This window comes from Oncorhynchus masou, unplaced genomic scaffold (assembly GCF_036934945.1).
Source record: "Oncorhynchus masou masou isolate Uvic2021 unplaced genomic scaffold, UVic_Omas_1.1 unplaced_scaffold_1295, whole genome shotgun sequence".
Lineage (NCBI taxonomy): Eukaryota > Metazoa > Chordata > Actinopteri > Salmoniformes > Salmonidae > Oncorhynchus > Oncorhynchus masou.
In genome coordinates, this window is record NW_027002800.1 from 106,698 (window position 1) to 127,572 (window position 20,875).

Sequence of the window (20,875 nt, forward strand, 5' to 3'; positions counted from 1 at the left end):
TCACAGTAGCTGTGGAGGGTGCAACAGGTCAGCACCTCAGGAGTAAATGTCAGTTGGCTTTTCATAGCCAATCATTCAGAGTATCTCTACCGCTCCTGCTGTCTAGAGAGTTGAAAACAGCAGGTCTGGGACAGGGTTCCATAGCAGAACAGACAGAACAGTTGAAACTGGAGCAGCAGCAGGGCCAGGTGGACTGGGGACAGCAAGGAGTCATAATGCCAGGTAGTCCTGAGAGATGGTCCTAGGGCTCAGGTCCTCCGAGAGAGAGAGAGAAAGAGAGAAAGAAAGAATTATAGAGAGCATACTTAAATTCACACAGGACACCGGATAAGACAGGAAAAGTACTCCAGATATAACAGACTGACCCTAGCCCCCCGACACAAAAACAACTGCAGCATAAATACAGGAGGCTGAGACAGGAGGGGTCAGGAGACACTGTGGCCCCGTCCGACGATACCCCCGGACAGGGCCAAACAGGCAGGATATAACCCCATATCTAACCTCTAATCCCTGACCTCCAGGACGTGTGTGGCCTGTAATATCTAACCTCTAATCCCTGACCTCCAGGACGTGTGTGGCCTGTAATATCTGACCTCTAATCCCTGACCTCCAGAATGTGTGTGGCCTGTAATATCTAACCTCTAATCCCTGACCTCCAGGATGTGTGGCCTGTAATATCTGACCTCTAATCCCTGACCTCCAGGACGTGTGTGGCCTGTAATATCTGACCTCTAACCCCTGACCCTTAGAATGCGTGTAGCCTGTCTGTTAGTGCTGTTCCTATTGGCCCTGGTGCAGCTGGGAGGCTGCCTTCAACATCAAGACATTCGGAGACAAGAAGTCCTCCAACTCAACCCTCATGGACACCATCACCCAGGTAGAGCTTTATCTCTTAGCATCACAATGTAACGCTTTATCTCATGACATCACAATGTAACACTTTATCTCATGACATCACAATGTAACGCTTTATCTCATGACATCACAATGTAACGCTTTATCTCATGACATCACAATGTAACGCTTTATCTCATAGCATCACAATGTAACGCTTTATCTCATGACATCACAGTGTAACGCTTTATCTCATAACATCACAGTGTAACGCTTTATCTCATAACATCACAATGTAACGCTTTATCTAATAACATCACATTGTAACGCTTTATCTCATAACATCACAATGTAACGTTTATCTCATTACATCATAATGTAACACTTTATGTCATAACATCACAATGTAACACTTTATCTCTGTTACGAATCCCTTTTGGCCCGACAGTCTAGGGGGGATGGTAATGAGACTCGTAACATAACTCATGCAAATTATTATTGTGACAAAGGAAAAGTGTGAACGAAATAAGCACGACAACTGAAATCTACCGTCAAACTCTAGGTTTATTTATAAACACACGGTAATGGGGGGAGCAGGAAAAGGGGCTGAGCTGGACCCAAGGAAAGAAACAATAAGTATTCAAAAACACCCCTAAGCTAGACTAGCCTACTTTAACAACAGCTAACTAACCAACCAAAAATACAGTGGGTGGTCCGCCCAGTTCTAACTAGTGTATTTAACAAAGTTCACCTACGGGTAGTGTATGCCCATGGGCGACTTGTCTTGGTTTCCCCCTTTTCCACCAGCAACAAACAAACACCATAACCAAAAACAATACTCACAGGTGATGACAAAGTGCTATGAGGTGCTTAAACAAAAGAGAGGTTACGACACAAAGCGAGAGTGAAACACAGAGACCTACAGACATGGCATTTACAGAGAGATTGAGCTTGAGCTCTAGAACAAACAAATGATGGGGTTTTTAAACCATGGGGAAGGAACTGTGATAGGTTTAGGAAATATGAGGAGGTGTGTCTTCTGATTGATGATTGATTGTTGACTGATTGGGGAGTGATGATTTTCACCTGTGAGGGGAGAAGGAGAGAAAAGAAACACACACACAGGATACACACACACACAGGATAACTGTATCCGTAACAATCTCATAACATCACAATGTAACACTTTATCTCTGTCACAACTTCTGCCGAAGTCGTTGCCTCTCCTTGTTCGGGCGGTGCTCGGCGTTCGACGTCACCGGTCTTCTAGCCATCATTGATCCATTTTTCATTTTCCATTGGTTTTGTCTTGTCTTCCCACACACCTGTTTTCAATCCCATTCATTACCTGTTGTGTATTTAACCCTCTGTTTCCCCTCATGTCTTTGTCAGAGATTGTTTATCGTCAGTGTAGTGTTTTTGTATAGGTGCGCGTCGGGTCTTCGTACCCATATTTATTTATTATTCATTTTGTCTATTTAGTGTTATGGAGCATGTTACTTGGACCTTATTAAAAGACTCCATTTTACACTCCGTTTGACTCTCCTGCGCCTGACTTCCCTGCCACCTATACACATATGCCTGACAATCTCATTACATCATAATGTAACACTTTATCTCATTACATCATAATGTAACACTTTATCTCATGACATCACAATGTAATGTTTTATCTCATGACATCCCAATGTAACACTTTATCTCATGACATCATAATGTAACACTTTATCTCATGACATCATAATGTAACACTTTATCTCATTACATCATAATGTAACACTTTATCTCATTACATCATAATGTAACACTTTATCTCATGACATCATAATGTAACACTTTATCTCATGACATCCCAATGTAACACTTTATCTCATGACATCATAATGTAACACTTTATCTCATGACATCATAATGTAACGTTTTATCTCATAACATCTTGGGACTAAAAGTGATTGTAGATTCTCCATTTGAAAGTACTTTTTAGTCCAAGACCAGGCTGTGTCCGGGAACCTTAGTTGTTATTCATTAATATTATGATTTTTTTAATGTATTAGATAGTGCACCGTTATGATATCGTGCTGATCCAGGAAGTAAGAGACACTGACCTATCAGCAACCAACAAACTGATGCAGCACGTCAACAAGTAAGACCAATCACAGCCCTGAAACAATATTACATCCACTAACCAATGACAGCCCCTCCAATATAAAGACTTTGTAATGTGTGTTGTCTAATAACTGTATTTCTTTGTTGTCAGAGGCTTGTCTCCCTATAGGTACAGTCACATTGTCAGCGAGGAACTGGGCCGCAGTACCTACACAGAGAGATACCTCTACCTGTACAGGTAATATACAGAGAGATACCTCTACCTGTACAGGTAATACACAGAGAGATACCTCTACCTGTACAGGTAATATACAGAGAGATACCTCTACCTGTACAGGTAATATACAGAGAGATACCTCTACCTGTACAGGTAATATACAGAGAGATACCTCTACCTGTACAGGTAATATACAGAGAGATACCTCTACCTGTACAGGTAATATACAGAGAGATACCTCTACCTGTACAGGTAATATACAGAGAGATACCTCTACCTGTACAGGTAATATACAGAGAGATACCTCTACCTGTACAGGTAATATACAGAGAGATACCTCTACCTGTACAGGTAATATACAGAGAGATACCTCTACCTGTACAGGTAACATACAGAGAGATACCTCTACCTGTACAGGTAATATACAGAGAGATACCTCTACCTGTACAGGTAATATACAGAGAGATACCTCTACCTGTACAGGTAACATACAGAGAGATACCTCTACCTGTACAGGTAATATACAGAGAGATACCTCTACCTGTACAGGTAATATACAGAGAGATACCTCTACCTGTACAGGTAATATACAGAGAGATACCTCTACCTGTACAGGTAACATACAGAGAGATACCTCTACCTGTACAGGTAATATACAGAGAGATACCTCTACCTGTACAGGTAATATACAGAGAGATACCTCTACCTGTACAGGTAATATACAGAGAGATACCTCTACCTGTGCAGGTAATATACAGAGAGATACCTCTACCTGTACAGGTAATATACAGAGAGATACCTCTACCTGTACAGGTAATATACAGAGAGATACCTCTACCTGTACAGGTAATATACAGAGAGATACCTCTACCTGTACAGGTAATATACAGAGAGATACCTCTACCTGTACAGGTAATATACAGAGAGATACCTCTACCTGTACAGGTAATATACAGAGATATACCCCTACCTGTAATATACAGAGAGATACCTCTACCTGTACAGGTAATATACAGAGAGATACCTCTACCTGTTCAGGTAATATACAGAGAGATACCTCTACCTGTACAGGTAATATACAGAGAGATACCTCTACCTGTACAGGTAATATACAGAGAGATACCTCTACCTGTACAGGTAATATACAGAGAGATACCTCTACCTGTTCAGGTAATATACAGAGAGATACCTCTACCTGTACAGGTAATATACAGAGAGATACCTCTACCTGTACAGGTAATATACAGAGAGATACCTCTACCTGTACAGGTAATATACAGAGAGATACCTCTACCTGTACAGGTACTATACAGAGAGATACCTCTACCTGTACAGGTTCTGTTCTGCTCTGTACTGTGTCGTTCTGCACTAAACACTGAAACCATCTCCTAAAGCGTGTTTGTCCTGTTATACGACAGAGAGGAGACGGTCTCTGTGGCGATGAACTACACGTACGATGACGGCTGTGAGCCCTGCAGTACAGATACCTTCATCAGAGAGCCCTTCATTGTCATGTTCTCCTCGAACTACACAGGTAGAAGGGGAGGGGGGGATGGGGGAGAGAATGGGGAGAGAGAGGGGGAATGAGAGGGAGGGAGAAAGAGAGAGAGAGAGAGAGAGAGAGAGAGAGAGAGAGAGAGTGAGAGAGAGATAGAGAGAGAGAGTGAGAGAGAGAGAGAGAGAGTGAGAGAGAGAGTGAGAGAGAGAGACAGAGAGACAGAGAGACAGAGAGACAGAGAGAGACAGAGACAGAGACAGAGACAGAGAGAGAGAGAGAGAGAGAGAGAGAGATGAGAGAGAGAGAGACAGAGACAGAGAGACAGAGAGACAGAGAGAGAGAGAGAGAGAGAGACAGAGAGAGAGAGAGAGAGAGAGAGAGAGAGAGAGAGAGAGAGAGAGAGAGAGAGAGAGAGAGAGAGACAGAGAGAGAGACAGAGAGACAGAGAGACAGAGAGAGAGAGAGATGAGGTTCCCTTACATAAAACAAATAATTAACTCAAAAAACATGTGTTTTTCTTCATTACTGTTGATTCAGTCAGTCTGTTGATTCAGTCAGTCTGTTGATTCAGTCAGTCTGTTGACACAGTCAGTCTGTTGACACAGTCAGTCTGTTGACTCAGTCAGTCTGTTGATTCAGTCAGTCTGTTGATTCAGTCAGTCTGTTGACTCAGTCAGTCTGTTGACTCAGTCAGTCTGTTGACTCAGTCAGTCTGTTGACTCAGTCAGTCTGTTGACACAGTCAGTCTGTTGACTCAGTCAGTCTGTTGATTCAGTCAGTCTGTTGATTCAGTCCCTTGATATTTTGTATGTCAGCAGGCAAGTCTTCAAGATATTAGAAACTTTCAAGAAGACAAAGTGTCATGAAACATTTTGCATCATACAGTTGCACCATTGGGAGCATCCTGACGGGTTGCATCACCGCCTGGTATGGCAACTGTTCGGCATCCGACCGTAAGGCGCTACAGAGGGCAGTGCACACGGCCCAGTACATCACTGGGGCCAAGCTTCCTGCCATCCAGGACCTCTATACCAGGCAGTGTCAGAGGAAGACCCAAACAATGATCAAAGACTCCAGTCACCCAAGTCATAGACTGTTTTCTCTGCTACCGCACGGCAAGCGGTACCGGAGCGCCAAGGCGAGGTCCAAAAGGCTCCTCAACAGCTTCTACCCCCAAGCTGGACAATTAATCAAATGGCCACCCGGACTATTTACATTAGGTATTTGTCAGGACCCGGTTACGAACCTGGGTCTCCGGAGTGAGAAACAGTCACTTAACCAACTGAGCCACGAATAGTCAGCAGAACCCAGAAGATGAGGCAGACACAGCAGTACTTAAGACGGTGTATTTAATAAAGTAAAAAAGGAGAAGTCCTTAAATACAAAAATGGCAAATCCAAAAGGTGGTAGGAATAGCACAAAAAAGCCTCAAGAGATACTCAAAAACAAAAACAGAATTCCACAAGAGCATCCACCGGAATCGACAAGAAAACACAGAACACTAGGGCTGGGTGCTAACATACAAACACAGAGCACAGAACTGAGGGAAACTAAGGGTTTAAATACAATCAGGGTAAACGAGGCACAGGTGCAAATAATAATGGGGAACAAGGGAAAAAACATAAGGTCAAAAAGCACAATGGGGGCATCTAGTGACCAAAACCCGGAACAACCCTGGCCAAATCCTGACAGTATTGTGATGCAGTGAATTATAAGTGAAATAATCTGTATGTAAACAATTGTTGGAAAAATGACTTGTGTCATGCACAAAGTAGATGTCCTAACCGACTTGCCAAAACTATAATTTGTTAACAATAAATTTGTGGAGTGGTTGAAAACGAGTTCTAATGACTCCAACCTAAGTGTATGTAAACTTCCCACCTCAACTGTCTGTCTCCAACACCTCCCTTTGGTTCCTTCCCCAGGCGTTATTGTTTCTGGTCCAGTGTTCATGTCTGTACCCGTGTTTCTTGTTTTGTTCATTTATTAAATACACTCCCTGAACCTGCATCCCGACTCCCAGCGCTACAGTTCCATCTAGTCTATCTACATCATCTATGATTTACATCTCGTCTATGAGACCAGGCTGAATATCTTGAAAAACTTGACTGCTGCAAAACATTTCGGAACTGTCTTGATTAATGAAGATATTAAATCTTTAACTCTCCATTCCGGTGTTTTTCTCCCTCCCTCCCTCCCTCCCTCCCTCACTCTCTCCCTCACTCTCTCCCTCCCCACCTCCCTCCCTCACTCTCTCCCTCCCTCCCTCCCTCCCTCCCTCCCTCCCTCCCTCCCTCCCTCCCTCCCTCCCTCACTCTCTCCCCCTCACTCTCTCCCTCACTCTCTCCCTCCCCACCTCCCTCCCTCACTCTCTCCCTCCCCACCTCCCTCCCTCTCTCCCTCCCTGCCCCCTCCCTCCCTCCCTCCCTCACTATCTCCCTCCCCACCTCCCTCCCTCACTATCTCCCTCCCCACCTCCCTCACTCTCTCCCTCCCCACCTCCCTCCCTCTCTCCCTCCCTCCCCACCTCCCTCACTATCTCCCTCCCCACCTCCCTCACTCTCTCCCTCCCCACCTCCCTCCCTCCCTCCCACCCACTCTCTCCCTCCCCACCTCCCCACCCTCCCTCTCTTCTAGCTGTGAGGAACTTTGTTTTGATTCCTCAACACACGTCTCCAGACTCGGCAGTGAAGGAGGTTGACGCTCTGTACGATGTGGCCGCTGACGTCAGAGCTCGCTGGAACACCAATGTGACTATACAACACACACACACACACACACACACACACACACACACACACACACACACACACACACACACAGACACAGACACAGGCACGCACACACACACTCCTCCTCTGTAGTAGTTCTGCTAGGGGACTTCAATACTGGCTTTGATTTTATTTTCTCTCTATGAACTCTACACACACACACACACAAACGCACACTGACACACACACTGACACACACACACACACACACCAACTGACACACACACACACTAACTGACACACACACACTGACACGTGTATACTGACTCCACACACACACATATAACCATTACCCTTTATATTCATGATGAAAAAAATATATAAAATAATAATAATAAATAAAATATGATTTAGTATTTAATCATATTAATATTATTATTACTACCCATGAGGCCAAAGAGGGAGATGTTGGTATTTAACTTTAGGAAAGGGCTACCCTGTCTCCTCTCCTTCATCTTCGTCTTCATCATCTGATCTCCACCTTTTTATCGACACTGATTGAAGTGGATTTAACTAAGTGACATCAATGAGAGATCATATCTTTAACCCGGATCCACCTGGTCAGTGTGTCATGGAAATGTATCGTACAATCACTCCAGTATCCCTGTTTATCATATATTCTGATGTCACCTCACCCCTCCACATACAGTACTCTATCACTCCAGTATCCCTGGTTATCATATATTCTGATGTCACCTCACCCCTCTACATACAGTACTCTATCACTCCAGTATCCCTGTTTATCATATATTCTGATGTCACCTCACCCCTCCACATACAGTACTCTATCACTCCAGTATCCCTGCATGTTGTAAATATGCTATTGGAACTGACCCTGTATATACAGTGGGGCAAAAAAGTATTTAGTCAGCCACCAACTGTGCAAGTTCTCCCACTTAAAAAGATGAGAGAGGCCTGTAATTTACATCATAGGTACACTTCAACTATGACAGACAAAATGAGAGAAAAAAATCCAGAAAATCACATTGTAGGATTTTTTATGAATTTATTTGCAAATTATGGTGGAAAATAATTACATTTTGGACAGAGTGCCCCGTGGTGGTGGTGGGGTTATGGTATGGGCAGGCATAAGTTAAGGATAATGAACACAATTGCATTTTATTGATGGCAATTTGAATGCACAGAGATACTGTGATGAGATCCTGAGGCCCATTGTTGTGCCATTCATACACCGCCTTCACCTCATGTTTCAGCATGATAATGCACAGACCCATGTCGCAAGGATCTGTACACAATTCCTGGACGCTGAAAATGTCCCAGTTCCTTCATGACCTGCATCCTCACCAGACATGTCACCCATCGAGCATGTTTGGGATGCTCTGGATAGACATGTCACCTATTGAGCATGTTTGGGATGCTCTGGATAGACATGTCACCTATTGAGCATGTTTGGGATGCTATGGATAGACATGTCACCTATTGAGCATGTTTGGGATGCTCTGAATAGACATGTCACCTATTGAGCATGTTTGGGATGCTCTGGATAGACATGTCACCTATTGAGCATGTTTGGGATGCTCTGGATAGACATGTCACCCATTGAGCATGTTTGGGATGCTCTGGATAGACATGTACGACAGCGTGTTCCAGTTCCCGCCAATATCCAGCAACTTTGAACAGTCATTGAAGAGGACTGGGTCAACATTCCACAGGCCACAATCAACAGCCTGATCAACTCTAGGTGAAGGAGATGTGTCGTGCTGCATGAGGCAAATGGTCACACCAGATACTGACTGGTTTTCTGATCCACACTCCTACTGTTTTATTAAGGTGTCTGACCAACAGATGCAGATCTGTATTCCCAGTCATGTGAAATCTGTAGATCAGGGCCTAATGAATTGATTTAAATTGACTCATTTCCTCATATGAACTGTAACTCAGTAAAATCTTTGAAATTGTTGCATGTTGGGTTTATTGTTTTGTTCAGTGTTGTACTACATTGATGTTGATTATTGCATTGTTGGGTTTTAAGAGTTTACAAGATAAAAGGCATTCCACTGTTCTTGTGCACGTAACATTAAAACATGAAACTTGACTTGCACGCAAAGGTTTGATCGATTGATGAATTGATTGATTGATGAATTGACCGATTGATTGATTCATGAATTGATCGATGAATTGATCGATTGATCGATTGATGAAATGTTTGATTGATTGATTGATGAATTGATCGATTGATTGATTGATGAATTGATCGATTGATTGATTGATGAATTGATTGATTGATTGATGAATTGATCGATTGATCGATTGATTCATGCATTGATCGATTTATTGATCGATGCATTGATCGATTGATTGATTGATGTATTGATCGATTGATTGATGAAATTATTGATTGATAGATTTATTGATTGATTGATTGATTGGCAGGACATAGTGCTGCTGGGGGACTTCAACGCAGGCTGTCGCTACGTCAGTGGATCAGACTGGCAGCGGATACGTCTCTTCACAGACCACAGATACCACTGGCTGATACCTGACCACGCTGACACCACGGTCTCTAACACCGACTGTCCCTACGACAGGTCAGAGACACCTATACACATGCAACCACACACACACACACACACTGGCTGATACCTGACCACGCTGACACCACGGTCTCCAACACCGACTGTCCCTACGACAGGTCAGAGACACCTATACACACACACACTGGCTGATACCTGACCACGCTGACACCACGGTCTCTAACACCGACTGTCCCTACGACAGGTCAGAGACACCCACGCACCTATACACATGCAACCACACACACACACACATTTAGACACACAATTACAAACACACACATTTACACACACACACATTTCCAACACACACACACCAACTCACACACACACTCACTCACACACACACTCACTCACAGACTAACTGTTGGTCTGGTTGTGAAGGGTGGTGGCCACCACTGAGATGATGAGAGGAGTGGTCCATGGGTCGGCTGAGGTGTTCAACTACATGACTCACCTGAAGCTCAGCCACAGCATGGTAAAAACTCTTGACCCTTAAAGGTGGACTCAGTCATATGATGTGGCACGAAGTCAACACAATATCGGGTCAATTTACACAACTGATGGCATTGAAGCGCGAGGCTAAACTTTCATTGTCTCATACACAGGATAGGTGCAGTGATATGTGTTGTTTTACAGGGTCATAGTAGCATGATAGGTGTTGTTGTACAGGGTCTGTCAGAGTAGTATGATAGGTGTTGTTGTACAGGGTCAGTCATAGTAGTATGATAGGTGTTGTTTTACAGGGTCAGTCATAGTAGTGTGATAGGTGTTGTTGTACAGGGTCAGTCATAGTAGTATGATAGGTGTTGTTTTACAGGGTCAGTCATAGTAGTATGATAGGTGTTGTTTTACAGGGTCAGTCATAGTAGTATGATAGGTGTTGTTTTACAGGGTCAGTCATAGTAGTGTGATAGGTGTTGTTGTACAGGGTCAGTCATAGTAGTGTGATAGGTGTTGTTGTACAGGGTCAGTCATAGTAGTATGATAGGTGTTGTTTTACAGGGTCAGTCATAGTAGTATGATAGGTGTTGTTTTACAGGGTCAGTCATAGTAGTGTGATAGGTGTTGTTTTACAGGGTCAGTCATAGTAGTATGATAGGTGTTGTTTTACAGGGTCATAGTAGTATGATAGGTGTTGTTGTACAGGGTCAGTCATAGTAGTATGATAGGTGTTGTTTTACAGGGTCAGTCATAGTAGTATGATAGGTGTTGTTTTACAGGGTCAGTCATAGTAGTATGATAGGTGTTGTTTTACAGGGTCAGTCATAGTAGTATGATAGGTGTTGTTGTACAGGGTCAGTCATAGTAGGATGATAGGTGTTGTTGTACAGGGTCAGTCATAGTAGTGTGATAGGTGTTGTTGTACAGGGTCATGGTAGTATGATAGGTGTTGTTTTACAGGGTCAGTCATAGTAGTATGACAGGTGTTGTTTTACAGGGTCAGTCATAGTAGTATGATAGGTGTTGTTTTACAGGGTCAGTCATAGTAGGATGATAGGTGTTGTTGTACAGGGTCAGTCATAGTAGTATGATAGGTGTTGTTGTACAGGGTCAGTCATAGTAGTATGATAGGTGTTGTTGTACAGGGTCAGTCATAGTAGAATGATAGGTGTTGTTCTACAGGGTCAGTCATAGTAGTATGATAGGTGTTGTTGTACAGGGTCAGTCATAGTAGTATGATAGGTGTTGTTGTACAGGGTCAGTCATAGTAGTATGATAGGTGTTGTTTTACAGGGTCAGTCATAGTAGTATGATAGGTGTTGTTGTACAGGGTCAGTCATAGTAGAATGATAGGTGTTGTTCTACAGGGTCAGTCATAGTAGTATGATAGGTGTTGTTGTACAGGGTCAGTCATAGTAGTATGATAGGTGTTGTTGTACAGGGTCAGTCATAGTAGTATGATAGGTGTTGTTGTACAGGGTCAGTCATAGTAGTATGATAGGTGTTGTTTCACAGGGTCAGACATAGTAGTCCTTCCCCCCTGGAGCGAATCAGGGTTAAGTGCCTTGCTCAAGGCCACATGGACAGATTTTTCACCTTGTCGGCTCGGGTATTGGAACCGGCAACATTTGGGTTACTGGACCAAGGCTCTAACCCAGTGGTCACCAACTACTGGTCGATGAAGCTGTCGGAACGTTGATTTGAGACATCCGATTGGCCAGCGCCGTATGAGAACTCGATTAAGCCACAGATCTCCCGGTCCGCCGGGTAGGCGGAGTTTGTCTTTTCAGACAAATGATTCGGTTCAAAATGGGAATCAAGTGCACCAACCGCCAACAGGGCTTCTGAATCAAGTGCACCAACCGCCAACAGGGATTCTGAATCAAGTGCACCAACCGCCAACAGGGATTCTGAATCAAGTGCACCAACCGCCAACAGGGCTTCTGAATCAAGTGCACCAACCGCCAACAGGGCTTCTGAATCAAGTGCACCAACTGCCAACAGGGCTTCTGAATCAAGTGCACCAACAGGGCTTCTGAATCAAGTGCACCAACTGCCAACAGGGCTTCTGAATCAAGTGCACCAACAGGGCTTCTGAATCAAGTGCACCAACAGGGCTTCTGAATCAAGTGCACCAACAGGGCTTCTGAATCAAGTGCACCAACTGCCAACAGGGCTTCTGAATCAAGTGCACCAACCGCCAACAGGGCTTCTGAATCAAGTGCACCAACCGCCAACAGGGATTCTGAATCAAGTGCACCAACCGCCAACAGGGCTTCTGAATCAAGTGCACCTACCGCCAACAGGGCAACACAAATACAACAAAAAAAGTCAAGCAAGCCTTTTATCATTGGCTTCCCCACAGAACTGTTTGGTGATCGACTAGGAATGCCTTGAAGATCGACCGGTTGGTGACCACTGCTCTAACCAGTAGGCTACCTGCCCTCAACCTCTCCTCTGCCCAGGTCCCGTAGCTACCACGTTGTAGCAGCGTGAAGCGCACCTGTGCAGACACTTTTTGGGACTGTGTCATAGCAAAGTCTCAGCAAGGGCTCATTTCAAAATATGTGGTGATGCTCACTGCAACGTCATCTCACTGAGTCTACCTTTAACCCAAAAAAAGTGTGATATTTTGGGTTGTTGATGATTTATTTCTTAGCCGTTCATATGGTACAATGATTCTCTACACTTGCTAGTTTTGTCACATACAATGAAATTAGGGGAACTATTAGAATTTTAGCAACCAGGAAATGGAGGAGCGATTTCTGCATATTTCCCCTTTAACTCAAGTCAGGCTTCCCCTCGACAGGAAATAAACTCTTATCTCTAGTCTGTGCATTTCTACACAATTTAAAAACTCTCAGCAAAAACAAGCAAAATTGACTCAGTCAATAGGAGACTGAACATTCACCTCAGTCAATAAGAGACTGAACATTCACCTCAGTCAATAGGAGACATTCACCTCAGTCAATAGGAGACTGGACATTCACCTCAGTCAATAGGAGACTGAACATTCACCTCAGTCAATAGGAGACAGAACATTCACCTCAGTCAATAGGAGACTGAACATTCACCTCAGTCAATAAGAGACATTCACCTCAGTCAATAGGAGACTGGACATTCACCTCAGTCAATAGGAGACTGAACATTCACCACAGTCAATAGGAGACTGAACATTCACCTCAGTCAATAAGAGACATTCACCTCAGTCAATAGGAGACTGAACATTCACCTCAGTCAATAGGAGACTGAACATTCACCTCAGTCAATAAGAGACTGAACATTCACCTCAGTCAATAAGAGACTGAACATTCACCTCAGTCAATAAGAGACTGAACATTCACCTCAGTCAATAAGAGACTGAACATTCACCTCAGTCAATAAGAGACATTCACCTCAGTCAATAAGAGACTGAACATTCACCTCAGTCAATAAGAGACATTCACCTCAGTCAATAAGAGACTGAACATTCACCTCAGTCAATAAGAGACTGAACATTCACCTCAGTCAATAAGAGACTGGACATTCACCTCAGTCAATAAGAGACATTCACCTCAGTCAATAGGAGACATTCACCTCAGTCAATAAGAGACTGAACATTCACCTCAGTCAATAAGAGACTGAACATTCACCTCAGTCAATAAGAGACTGGACATTCACCTCAGTCAATAGGAGACTGAACATTCACCTCAGTCAATAAGAGACTGAACATTCACCTCAGTCAATAAGAGACTGAACATTCACCTCAGTCAATAAGAGACATTCACCTCAGTCAATAGGAGACATTCACCTCAGTCAATAAGAGACTGAACATTCACCTCAGTCAATAGGAGACTGAACATTCACCTCAGTCAATAGGAGACTGGACATTCACCTCAGTCAATAAGAGACTGAACATTCACCTCAGTCAATAGGAGACTGGACATTCACCTCAGTCAATAGGAGACTGAACATTCACCTCAGTCAATAAGAGACTGAACATTCACCTCAGTCAATAAGAGACTGAACATTCACCTCAGTCAATAAGAGACTGAACATTCACCTCAGTCAATAAGAGACATTCACCTCAGTCAATAAGAGACTGAACATTCACCTCAGTCAATAGGAGACTGAACATTCACCTCAGTCAATAAGAGACTGGACATTCACCTCAGTCAATAGGAGACTGAACATTCACCTCAGTCAATAAGAGACTGAACATTCACCTCAGTCAAAAGGAGACTGAACATTCACCTCAGTCAATAAGAGACTGAACATTCACCTCAGTCAATAAGAGACTGAACATTCACCTCAGTCAATAAGAGACTGAACATTCACCTCAGTCAATAGGACACTGAACATTCACCTCAGTCAATAAGAGACTGAACATTCACCTCAGTCAATAAGAGACATTCACCTCAGTCAATAAGAGACTGAACATTCACCTCAGTCAATAGGAGACTGAACATTCACCTCAGTCAATAAGAGACTGAACATTCACCTCAGTCAATAGGAGACTGAACATTCACCTCAGTCAATAAGAGACTGAACATTCACCTCAGTCAATAAGAGACTGAACATTCACCTCAGTCAATAAGAGACTGAACATTCACCTCAGTCAATAGGAGACTGAACATTCACCTCAGTCAATAAGAGACATTCACCTCAGTCAATAAGAGACTGAACATTCACCTCAGTCAATAGGAGACTGAACATTCACCTCAGTCAATAAGAGACTGGACATTCACCTCAGTCAATAGGAGACTGAACATTCACCTCAGTCAATAAGAGACTGAACATTCACCTCAGTCAATAGGAGACTGAACATTCACCTCAGTCAATAAGAGACTGAACATTCACCTCAGTCAATAAGAGACTGAACATTCACCTCAGTCAATAAGAGACATTCACCTCAGTCAATAAGAGACTGAACATTCACCTCAGTCAATAAGAGACATTCACCTCAGTCAATAAGAGACTGAACATTCACCTCAGTCAATAAGAGACTGAACATTCACCTCAGTCAATAAGAGACTGGACATTCACCTCAGTCAATAAGAGACATTCACCTCAGTCAATAGGAGACATTCACCTCAGTCAATAAGAGACTGAACATTCACCTCAGTCAATAAGAGACTGAACATTCACCTCAGTCAATAAGAGACTGGACATTCACCTCAGTCAATAGGAGACTGAACATTCACCTCAGTCAATAAGAGACTGAACATTCACCTCAGTCAATAAGAGACTGAACATTCACCTCAGTCAATAAGAGACATTCACCTCAGTCAATAGGAGACATTCACCTCAGTCAATAAGAGACTGAACATTCACCTCAGTCAATAGGAGACTGAACATTCACCTCAGTCAATAGGAGACTGGACATTCACCTCAGTCAATAAGAGACTGAACATTCACCTCAGTCAATAGGAGACTGGACATTCACCTCAGTCAATAGGAGACTGAACATTCACCTCAGTCAATAAGAGACTGAACATTCACCTCAGTCAATAAGAGACTGAACATTCACCTCAGTCAATAAGAGACTGAACATTCACCTCAGTCAATAAGAGACATTCACCTCAGTCAATAAGAGACTGAACATTCACCTCAGTCAATAGGAGACTGAACATTCACCTCAGTCAATAAGAGACTGGACATTCACCTCAGTCAATAGGAGACTGAACATTCACCTCAGTCAATAAGAGACTGAACATTCACCTCAGTCAAAAGGAGACTGAACATTCACCTCAGTCAATAAGAGACTGAACATTCACCTCAGTCAATAAGAGACTGAACATTCACCTCAGTCAATAAGAGACTGAACATTCACCTCAGTCAATAGGACACTGAACATTCACCTCAGTCAATAAGAGACTGAACATTCACCTCAGTCAATAAGAGACATTCACCTCAGTCAATAAGAGACTGAACATTCACCTCAGTCAATAGGAGACTGAACATTCACCTCAGTCAATAAGAGACTGAACATTCACCTCAGTCAATAGGAGACTGAACATTCACCTCAGTCAATAAGAGACTGAACATTCACCTCAGTCAATAAGAGACTGAACATTCACCTCAGTCAATAAGAGACTGATCATTCACCTCAGTCAATAGGAGACTGAACATTCACCTCAGTCAATAAGAGACATTCACCTCAGTCAATAAGAGACTGAACATTCACCTCAGTCAATAGGAGACTGAACATTCACCTCAGTCAATAAGAGACTGGACATTCACCTCAGTCAATAGGAGACTGAACATTCACCTCAGTCAATAAGAGACTGAACATTCACCTCAGTCAATAGGAGACTGAACATTCACCTCAGTCAATAAGAGACTGAACATTCACCTCAGTCAATAAGAGACTGAACATTCACCTCAGTCAATAAGAGACTGAACATTCACCTCAGTCAATAGGAGACTGAACATTCACCTCAGTCAATAAGAGACTGAACATTCACCTCAGTCAATAAGAGACTGAACATTCACCTCAGTCAATAGGAGACTGAACATTCACCTCAGTCAATAGGAGACTGAACATTCACCTCAGTCAATAAGAGACTGAACATTCACCTCAGTCAATAGAAGACTGAACATTCACCTCAGTCAATAAGAGACTGAACATTCACCTCAGTCAATAAGAGACTGAACATTCACCTCAGTCAATAGGAGACATTCACCTCAGTCAATAGGAGACTGGACATTCACCTCATTCAATAAGAGACTGAACATTCACCTCAGTCAATAGGAGACTGAACATTCACCTCAGTCAATAAGAGACTGAACATTCACCTCAGTCAATAAGAGACTGAACATTCACCTCAGTCAATAAGAGACTGAACATTCACCTCAGTCAATAAGAGACTGAACATTCACCTCAGTCAATAGGAGACATTCACCTCAGTCAATAAGAGACTGAACATTCACCTCAGTCAATAGGAGACTGAACATTCACCTCAGTCAATAAGAGACTGAACATTCACCTCAGTCAATAAGAGACTGAACATTCACCTCAGTCAATAAGAGACTGAACATTCACCTCAGTCAATAAGAGACTGAACATTCACCTTAGTCAATAAGAGACTGAACATTCACCTCAGTCAATAAGAGACTGAACATTCACCTCAGTCAATAAGAGACATTCACCTCAGTCAATAGGAGACTGAACATTCACCTCAGTCAATAGGAGACTGGACATTCACCTCAGTCAATAAGAGACTGAACATTCACCTCAGTCAATAAGAGACTGAACATTCACCTCAGTCAATAAGAGACTGGACATTCACCTCAGTCAATAAGAGACTGAACATTCACCTCAGTCAATAAGAGACTGGACATTCACCTCAGTCAATAGGAGACTGAACATTCACCTCAGTCAATAGGAGACTGAACATTCACCTCAGTCAATAAGAGACTGAACATTCACCTCAGTCAATAGGAGACTGAACATTCACCTCAGTCAATAGGAGACTGAACATTCACCTCAGTCAATAAGAGACTGAACATTCACCTCAGTCAATAAGAGACTGAACATTCACCTCAGTCAATAGGAGACTGAACATTCACCTCAGTCAATAAGAGACTGAACATTCACCTCAGTCAATAGGAGACTGAACATTCACCTCAGTCAATAGGAGACTGAACATTCACCTCAGTCAATAGGAGACATTCACCTCAGTCAATAGGAGACTGAACATTCACCTCAGTCAATAGGAGACTGAACATTCACCTCAGTCAATAGGAGACTGGACATTCACCTCAGTCAATAAGAGACTGAACATTCACCTCAGTCAATAGGAGACTGAACATTCACCTCAGTCAATAAGAGACTGAACATTCACCTCAGTCAATAGGAGACTGAACATTCACCTCAGTCAATAAGAGACTGAACATTCACCTCAGTCAATAAGAGACTGAACATTCACCTCAGTCAATAGGAGACTGAACATTCACCTCAGTCAATAAGAGACTGAACATTCACCTCAGTCAATAGGAGACTGAACATTCACCTCAGTCAATAAGAGACTGAACATTCACCTCAGTCAATAAGAGACTGAACATTCACCTCAGTCAATAGGAGACATTCACCTCAGTCAATAGGAGACTGAACATTCACCTCAGTCAATAAGAGACATTCACCTCAGTCAATAAGAGACTGGACATTCACCTCAGTCAATAAGAGACTGGACATTCACCTCAGTCAATAGGAGACATTCACCTCAGTCAATAAGAGACTGAACATTCACCTCAGTCAATAAGAGACATTCACCTCAGTCAATAAGAGACTGAACATTCACCTCAGTCAATAAGAGACATTCACCTCAGTCAATAAGAGACTGGACATTCACCTCAGTCAATAGGAGACTGAACATTCACCTCAGTCAATAAGAGACTGGACATTCACCTCAGTCAATAAGAGACTGAACATTCACCTCAGTCAATAGGAGACATTCACCTCAGTCAATAAGAGACTGAACATTCACCTCAGTCAATAGGAGACATTCACCTCAGTCAATAAGAGACTGAACATTCACCTCAGTCAATAAGAGACTGAACATTCACCTCAGTCAATAAGAGACTGAACATTCACCTCAGTCAATAGGAGAATGAACATTCACCTCAGTCAATAGGAGACTGGACATTCACCTCAGTCAATAGGAGACTGAACATTCACCTCAGTCAATAGGAGACATTCACCTCAGTCAATAAGAGACTGAACATTCACCTCAGTCAATAGGAGAATGAACATTCACCTCAGTCAATAGGAGACTGGACATTCACCTCAGTCAATAAGAGACTGAACATTCACCTCAGTCAATAAGAGACTGGACATTAACCTCAGTCAATAGGAGACTGGACATTCACTTCAGTCAATAGGAGACTGGACATTCACCTCAGTCAATAAGAGACTGGACATTCACCTCAGTCAATAAGAGACTGGACATTCACCTCAGTCAATAAGAGACTGGACATTCACCTCAGTCAATAGGAGACTGAACATTCACCTCAGTCAATAGGAGACATTCACCTCAGTCAATAGGAGACTGAACATTCACCTCAGTCAATAGGAGACTGGACATTCACCTCAGTCAATAGGAGACATTCACCTCAGTCAATAGGAGACTGAACATTCACCTCAGTCAATAGGAGACTGAACATTCACCTCAGTCAATAGGAGACTGGACATTCACCTCAGTCAATAGGAGACAGCTACTTGTATTTGCCTTCTAATCAGGATGATTTTAGCAGCCCATTTTAAACGGTTGGTGTCGAGCTAGGTAGAGTAACAGTGTCTTACTGGTACAGCTCTACTCTCTCTCCCCCTCTCAGGCATTGGCTGTCAGCGACCACTACCCCGTTGAGGTGAAGCTGATTGGTCACGCCCCTGCTGCATGAGCCCGCCTCCAGGAAGTGTTCAGACACTCTCAAATGGCACCCTATTCACTGCGAAGTGCACTACTTTGGACCAGAACCTTCTATAGGGAATAGGGTGTCATCACCACGACGTGTTTCAATAAAACTCAGTCGAACTGTGTCCCTGTTATTGTTTGTGTCCAACATTCAAGCTGAAACAAGTGCTTTATAAGAGATGGAAGAGTTACATATGAATTCTACATTCGTTTAGGAGTTTGGTTCTGTTTGTCCCTCAGTAACAGCTCAGACACCAGTGGAATGATGTCCAATCAGATACACCTATTAAACACGCATGGCTACTGTTTGATCAATTAAACCCAACCGTTTGAAGGTTTTAAGATTGCTTCTCTACATATTTAGTCTGTCTCAATCTAAACATGTGGCTTGGGGTGGTCAAGCGGTCCATGTCGCTGCCTCTGGACCACATGTACAATGTACCACTGACAGCGTGGGTTGGAATCCAGCCTCGTGCTCATCCATCACTCTCTCTCTCCTACCTTTCACCTCTTCCATCACTCTCTCTCCTACCTTTCACCTCTCTCTCCTACCTTCCACCTCTCTCTCCTACCTTCCACCTCTCTCTCTCCTACCTTTCACCTCTTCCATCACTCTCTCTCTCCTACCTTTCACCTCTTCCATCACTCTCTCTCCTACCTTTCACCTCTCTCTCCTACCTTCCACCTCTCTCTCTCCTACCTTCCACCTCTCTCTCTCCTACCTTCCACATCTCTCTCCTACCTTCCACCTCTCTCTCTCCTACCTTCCACCTCTCTCTCCTACCTTCCACCTCTCTCTCTCCTACCTTCCACCTCTCTCTCTCCTACCTTCCACCTCTCTCTCTCCTACCTTCCACCTCTCTCTCCTACCTTCCACATCTCTCTCCTACCTTCCACATCTCTCTCCTACCTTCCACCTCTCTCTCCTACCTTCCACCTCTCTCTCTCCTACCTTCCACCTCTCTCTCTCCTACCTTCCACCTCTCTCTCTCCTACCTTTCACCTCTTCCATCTCTCTCTCCTACCTTTCACCTCTTCCATCTCTCTCTCCTACCTTTCACCTCTTCCATCACTCT

At 43.3% G+C, this 20,875-nt stretch overlaps 1 pseudogene; it reads left to right on the forward strand.

The window, feature by feature from the left end:
• Nucleotides 1-750: 750 nt before the first annotated feature.
• On the forward strand, nt 751-19,957 carry LOC135530229 (deoxyribonuclease-1-like; annotated as a pseudogene).
• Nucleotides 19,958-20,875: the final 918 nt, after the last annotated feature.